We start from the raw sequence: 7,472 nt of genomic DNA on the forward strand, positions 1-7,472 counted from the left end.
TCTATTCTTTCTCTCTGCCTCCACTGTTCGTGCATTGGGTTCTAAAACCTTTGCAGACACATAACACATATATATATAGGCTATTATAAAACCTAATTCTAATTCTGATCTAATTATAAGTCGGCTAACCTAACCCACAAAATTTCATTAAAATATAAAACCCTAAATAAAAAATTAACATATAAAAACTAATAATACGAAAATAAAATATTTAATCACAACAAACACTTTTAAAAAAAATGCCACATAAGCATAAAATAAAGAAAACAAATAGTCCAATTAAACAATTAAACAATTAACAAATAATGCAATTAAATAAATAAACAATTAACCAAAGAGGCAAATAATTCAAATAATCAAATAAAAATACAATAAAATCATTAATAAAAAATACCGAGACTATCCTTTTAAAATTAGGGATATTACATTCTTCCCCCCTAATAAAAGGAATTCCATACTCAGAATTCACTCTTACCTTCTTCCAAAATTTCAAGAAACTGTAAGCGAATGACATCCTCTCGTTCCTAAGTAGACTTAGCCTCATTATGGTGACTCTACTGGACACGCACTAAAGGGATAACCTTATTACAAAGAATTTGATCCCGACCGTCGACAATACGACACGGTGGCTCCAAATATGTTGCATCCGGCTGTAACTCAATTTCCCCAACTTCGATATGCTGATACTGATCCTCATCTCATAAAAATTTCAGCAACATAGAAACATGGAACACATTGTGCACATGATCTAAATTATCCAGAAGTGCCAATCGATAAGCTATAGCTCCAACGTGATCCGTAATCATAAATGGACCGATAAACCGCGCTGACAACTTCCCTTTCTTCCTAAAGCACATTACACTTTTCATAGGAGACACTTTGAGTAGAACCTGATCCCTAACCTGAAACTCCAAAGCACGAGTGCGACGATCGGCATAACTCTTCTATCGACTCTGGGTAGTGCACATGCAATCCTTAATAAGAGCAATCTTTTCAGAAGTATCCTTAATGAACTCAACCCAAGAATCTACTATTGCCAACCTCCATCCAATAAACAGGAGATCGGCACGGTCGGCCATACAATGCCTCAAATGGTGTCATTCCAATAGTCTTTTGGAAACTATTGTTATATGCAAACTCTACAAGTGGCAAATAATCCTCCCAATGACCCTTGAAATCAAGAACATACGAACGAAGCATATCCTCCATGATCTGATTAACCCTCTTGGTCTTACCATCTGTTTGAGGAAGATAAGCAGTGCTAAGATGTAATTCTGTACCTAAAGACTGCTGAAAAATCTTCCAAAATTTTGACACAAAGCTCAAATCCTTGTCCGATATAATAGACAACGAAATGCCATGTAACTTCACAATTTCTGTAATGTAAAGTCTCGCCAACTTCTCCAAAGTGAAGTCAGTTCAAATAGGCAAGAAAATGAGCTAATTTTGTCAACCTATCAACGATGACCCAAATAGAATTATGAGCCTTAAAAGAATTTGGTAATCCCTCCACAAAATCCATAGAAATGCTTTCCCATTTCCACTCTGGTATCGGTAGTTGTAGGTGTAAAAATTCGTTCGACTTTGACAAGTCAATGAATTCTCTATGATTACTACGCTCAAAATAATAATATAGAACAAACAATGAACTAGAGAAATTATATAGAGATGAGGGGGTAGTTTGATGATATGACCGAACCTAGGATTACCTAGATTGCCTACGTATCCCGCATGGAATGTGGGAATCAAGTCGGAACGTAGTTCTGACAATGAGAATTAGATCTCTATTTTTGGGGGCTTTACCCTTTTTTCTGTCTGCCCCTTATTGAGGGTCCTGAGCCCTTTTTATATAGGTTAAACCATAATCGATTCTTTTTAGGACTCGCATTGCTTATCCCTTAAGAATCTGAGTTACATCATACTTTCCTTATAACAAGGATTTACATTATTTGGTTTCCATAGGTAATAATTCTTCTTCTAATAGAATTGTTACTAAAATGGGTTTAGTAATATATTCGTAATTGGGCTTGGGGTCTCATCATCTCAGGCCTTCTTAATGAGTTCAGCCCATTATGATTAGTTAACCTGGCCCAAGCTTCTTGTAGTGGTCCCCTTATGAGCTGATGTGTCTTATCTTAATTGGAAGGGTAGATTTTTTCCCCCACACTTTACCCCCAATCCCCTTTAGTTTGACATGGTAGCCATAACTAGAAGGAATTAAAAAATTGGGACAGTATGCCTTGAAGGCAGTGACTTATATTTGTCTTCTTGGAAAGTACAAAGACCCAAAATTAAGGCTTCTGAGGAGGCTGTAGTTGAGGTGCCCCCATGCTCAAAGGTGGGGTCTTATGTTGAGCCTTCTTCTGTCCAAGCTATTGGTGCTTTTATTTTCTCAGGTTGACGGCGATCACTCTTGGTGATTAGCTTAGGTGACTAGCCTTTATGAATAATGATGGTGACTAACTTTGGTGATCATCTTTAATAATCATCCTGGAGATTAACATAGTATTTTTCTTAAACAATTAGCTTCAACTTTCATGATTAGCATTCCGAGGTAACTTATTTTTGTCCTCGACACTGCTCTGTGCTTTAGAGGATTTGATATGAAAATTTTAACCATCGACTTCTTGGAGTTCGAGGTAATTTTCATGTCATTTTGTTTCGCGGCACTTTTATTCCTTAAAGAAATTTTGAGGTACTCGGACTCTTGAGGTCTGAAGGCGAATGTTTATTCCTCAGCAGCTCTTTGTGCCTTAGAGGAAACTTGAGGTCCTCGGACCCTTGAGATCCGAAGACGAATTTTATTCCTCGACAACTCTTTGTGCCTTAGAGGAATTTTGTGATACCTTTGGATTCTTGAGATCCGAGGTATGTGTTTGACTGGTATCCTCAGACTCCTGAGGTCTGGAGTGTGTGTCTCATCGGCCTCTATATGTGCCTTGGAGGATTTTTATTGATGACTTTGAATTCTTAACTTTTAGAAATATGTGCTGCATTCATACCATCATAATCCGAGGAATTTGAAAAGGATAGGCTCAAGAAAGAGGATCCCTTGATACGTAGGTTTCTGATTGAGCGATTTCGCTTGAAGACCTATTTATCAAAGGGCACCATTCTTAGCGATTGACAATTGTGGGATTGCACTATATATTGAACTCACGTTTTTCATTTGTTTTCGATGTGGGACAAAACTGTTAATGGGTTGTACACTATTAGGACAAGTATGTGGGCCGGTGAGTGTGACAACCATAAAGAATATTTGCCCCTATTTGGGCTCAGACCTATTGACGTAACTTCGGCCTTTTAGCGTCTGAGGTGGTAAGTTCCTTGACCATGAGTCTGAGAGGAACTGTATTGTACCGGACTCTTAAGGTCTGAGGGCATGTAGTTCCTCGGCCATGAGCCTGAGAGGAACTATATTTAGGCCAAATAGTCTGGGCTTAAAAAAGAGAAAATATATTTTCTTTTCTTAATATCTCTTCAGGGCTACTTATATTGCCCCCATTATGTAAGGTATTGCCCCCATGAAGGAAAGAAAAATAAGTCTCATTTAATGGCGGCGATGTAGATAATTTTCATGTAATTATACGCATTGGCACTCTTTGTGCTTTGGAGGATTTTACATGAAAAGTTAACCTTCGATGTATTTGAGTTCGAGGTAATTTGCATGTAATTATACACATTGACACTCTTTGTGCTTTGGAGGATTTTACATGAAAAGTTAACCTTCAACGTATTTGAGTTTGAGGTAATTTTCATGTAATTTTATTCCTCGGCAGCTCTCTATGCCTTAAAGGAATTTTGAAGTCCTCGAACTCTTGAGGTCCGAAGATGAATTTTATTCCTCTTTGCAGCTCGTTATGTGTTAGAGGAATTTTGAAGTCCTCGGACTCTTAAGGTCCAAAGATGAATTTTATTCCTCTTTGTAGCTCGTTATGCGTTAGAGGAATTTTGAAGTTCTTGGACACTTGAGGTTCGAAGACGAATTTTCTTCCTCTGTAGCTCATTGTGCCTTAGAGGAAATTTGAAATACTCGGACTCTTGAGGTCCGAAGACGAATTTTCTTCCTCGGCAGCTCGTTGTGCCTTAGAGGATTTTACATGAAGATTTAACCTTCGACTTATTTGAGTTCGAGGTAATTTTCATGTAATTGTAGTTAAAGTACTCGGACTCTTGAGGTCCGAAGACCAATTTTCTTCCTCGGCAGCGCGTTGTGCCTTAGAGGAAATTTGACTTTTTGATGCCTTCAGACTCTTGAGGTCCAAGGCTACTTTTTGGTGTTCGGCTTACCCCCTTTTTTTTTTTTCAACGATGTGACGCCACATATAGCATAGCTGCATAGTTGGGCTATTCGCCACTTCACTTGGAGATCATCTTTCTTGCAATGCAAATAAACCAAACCCAAATATTATTAATTAATATACGAGCAAGGAGCAAATACGAAGTTATTTGTAAATAAAGTTATTAGAAGCATGTAAAATAATTACACGTAGCATATAACAACTGATTAAAGGAAATAAAGAATTTTAAGAACTTCTTATATTTCACAATTGAATTTTAATAAGAAATTCTAATTAGCAATAAGTATTTACTCGTTCTTGTTTATCAAGTACATTGAAATTACTCAATGTATGTAATATTTTAGGACTTCAAGTAATAGACCAAATAACACAGCTCGTGCATTCAACAATGCCTTTGGCCTCGGATATTTTATTCAAGTAAAAATTTTAGAAGTCAATGTAGAGGGTCCAAACTCTTCTTTTAGTTGAGTAGTGATGAAGTAATGCATCCCTCTGAAGAGTCTGAACCAACAATATCAAGTGTTATGGTTCTAAGGTTCTGATCAATTATCAACCTTCAGTGAACAACTAATGGATATAATCTAAAATTCTTATTAAAGTCAATTGTGAGCAAAACAACTAGTGGATATAACTAAAATTGCAATGCTGAAAATCCTCGATGAGGGAGAGAAGGATGAATCCGTAGAGGATTATAATCGAAGAAAGAGAGACTAAAGAATCTGTTGAGTGTTGACAGAGACAGAAGTTCAGGTGGTCTTTTTTTTATATTTTTACTCAATAGAGTATACTGAATAAGCAATTTGGTTTAAACTGAGTCATAAATCTTTATGTATAATGAGCGTGTACATGAATAACAAAATATGATTGCATCATGTGTAAAAATATATATATATATATATATATATAATACTGATATATATATATATATATATATATATATATATTTAATACGAATTTAATTTTCAATAAAGATTTTTAGCATGAAAAGCTTAATCCTAACTGTAAAAAATCAAAGTTGGGAAACTTATCTAATTAGAGAGATTCGCGTTTGACTAGAAAGATTCGCGTCTGAAAAGGCCTAGGATGTTTGAAATGCTCGGTCGATGAGTCTGCTGAAGTTTGTGGCATTAAGCGGCAACCCATCTTTAAAAATTTTCTGAAAGCCTTTTATTTCACCATTAGCCTTGAAAAGTGGAATGTTGGGAAGAACATTGCCGACCTAAGAGACCGACTTCTTCAGGTTCTTGGAAGACCAAGCTATCTTGGAAGACAAAGCTTTGAATGCTCCAAAATGGGTCCCCAATTCGAATTGGCAAATTTTTTTTTTTTTTTTTTTTTTTTTCCCGAACTGGGTTACCACAGAACTAGTTCTCAAATGAGGTTACAAAACCGGTTTAGTTCTGGACTAATCCAAAACTGGAATAGCTTTACACTTACAGCCAAATAGTGGTTACTAGGCTATATATAGTCTATATATATATATATATATATATATATATATATATATATATCAACTTTCAGTCTATAGAGGAGGCGAGCAATGAGAAGCTCGGATGTGGTGGACGGCGGGCTATTCCGCCTGTGGGCGACAGCTAGGCGAAGACAAAGATGGCCAGCAAGCTCGCGGCAGAGATGGATGGCTGGTGAGATGGAAATCACCGACGAGACAGATCCGCGAGCTTGGTGAGGACTTGCGACCGGCGATGATGAAGACGGCCGGCGAGCTCGCGGCAAAGTTGGATGGCTGGTGAAAAGGACGGTGATAGCCAACGACTGTGGCTGGGCTTGATGGCATCCGGCTCGGATGGATTCTGTTCCGGTAAATTTTGGCTGAACTCGACCGGTGAAAAGGATGGTGATGTTCAGTGACTGTGGCTGGGCTTGATGGCAACCGGCTCAGATGAATTCTGTTCCGGCCGCGAAGACGGCGAACTTCGGCTGAACTAGCGGTGGGTTTAATGTACAGCTGGTGATGGGTGAAGATGGCTAATTTTGTTGCTAAGAGAGAGCTGAAGTCTCGGTGATTGGGCAATTGCGTTGGTGGGCAAAATGGGTTTGCAAAGTGCATCAAAAAAATGGGTTATTGATTTTTCTTGTTTAACGTTTCAAGTAACAATGTTTCAGCTTCATCAAAGTTCCCCATATGCATGCAGCAAATAACTTTTCCATTCAGGATCAAGCCCGTCATCTGGTACTTCTCAGAAAAATCTTGGAAGATAAGATATGATTCCTGGATCTTGGAACCACCCATAGCCAAGTTTAGCCATGTATTTTCTAGTTGAGTCAGAGTATGGTCCTCGTCAATCTGTTGATTGATCCTCAATTGTTTTTCTGCATAATCTGATCTATGCATCTTTAAGGAATATATGAACATTCAATGCATGCAGCTCCATAGTCCCTCCGGTACTGGTGTGTTTCAAAGCTGCATTATAATCCTACTTGTGCATGAATATAATCCCAGCAATAAGCCGTAAGATTGGATTGTTTCCTATCGCTGGATCTCCCAACCACTCCCGGAGACTGAAAGTTATAGCCGCCTTCTTGTCTGGACTCTAGAGATACAAAGCGAGTAATTTCACAGCTTGAAGAGGGGTTGCCGCTGACAAGTCGATCTCATTGATAGCAAGTTGGTAGCTTCCAAGGGCAATATAAGATCTGTAAATGAGGCAGTCTCTCTCAATGAAGTCTTCTTGAGAGAGATTTGGGACATCGCTGTTATTAATCGCCACCTGATATGCTCCCAAGTAGAAGTTGTTTCGGAGACCGAACAACAGGTCTGGTGCTGCCATGGTTGCTAGATCTCAAGTTTAGAGAAAGAAACCCTCAACTGAGAGTTTTAGAAAGAGAGAGAGAGAGAGAGAGTTGGGTATGTTTGATCAAGAATATATATATATATATATACATAGAATCAATATTATCAGGAAATCAAGGTCAGAACACTTATCTGATTAGTTTATGGCTTTTTGGGTTCAGATGGACATCTGATTACCCGGGCAAACACACGTGATGCCTCTTGGGTTTTTTATTCATCAGTCTTGTTACGCATTATCATGCATTATTGTCCGAAAGCATATTGAGTGGCGTTGTTGATGGAAAGAACCTTGTGGGTGGTCCGGATGTCTGCGCTTGTTACATGGAGACCTTCAGCCGTGAAAATCGTTGTTGGAAAGG

The 7,472-nt window shown here is 38.2% G+C and overlaps 1 pseudogene; it reads right to left on the bottom strand.

Moving 5' to 3' along the window:
- Nucleotides 1-6,381: 6,381 nt before the first annotated feature.
- Nucleotides 6,382-7,098, bottom strand: LOC132313805 (coatomer subunit epsilon-1-like; annotated as a pseudogene).
- Between the last annotated feature and the right edge of the window lie 374 nt (nucleotides 7,099-7,472).

The sequence above is a fragment of the Cornus florida genome, unplaced genomic scaffold (genome assembly GCF_030987335.1).
Source record: "Cornus florida cultivar Cherokee Brave unplaced genomic scaffold, ASM3098733v1 CherokeeBrave_3.0.0_Hap2_Chr06, whole genome shotgun sequence".
NCBI classification, from domain to species: Eukaryota; Viridiplantae; Streptophyta; class Magnoliopsida; order Cornales; family Cornaceae; genus Cornus; species Cornus florida.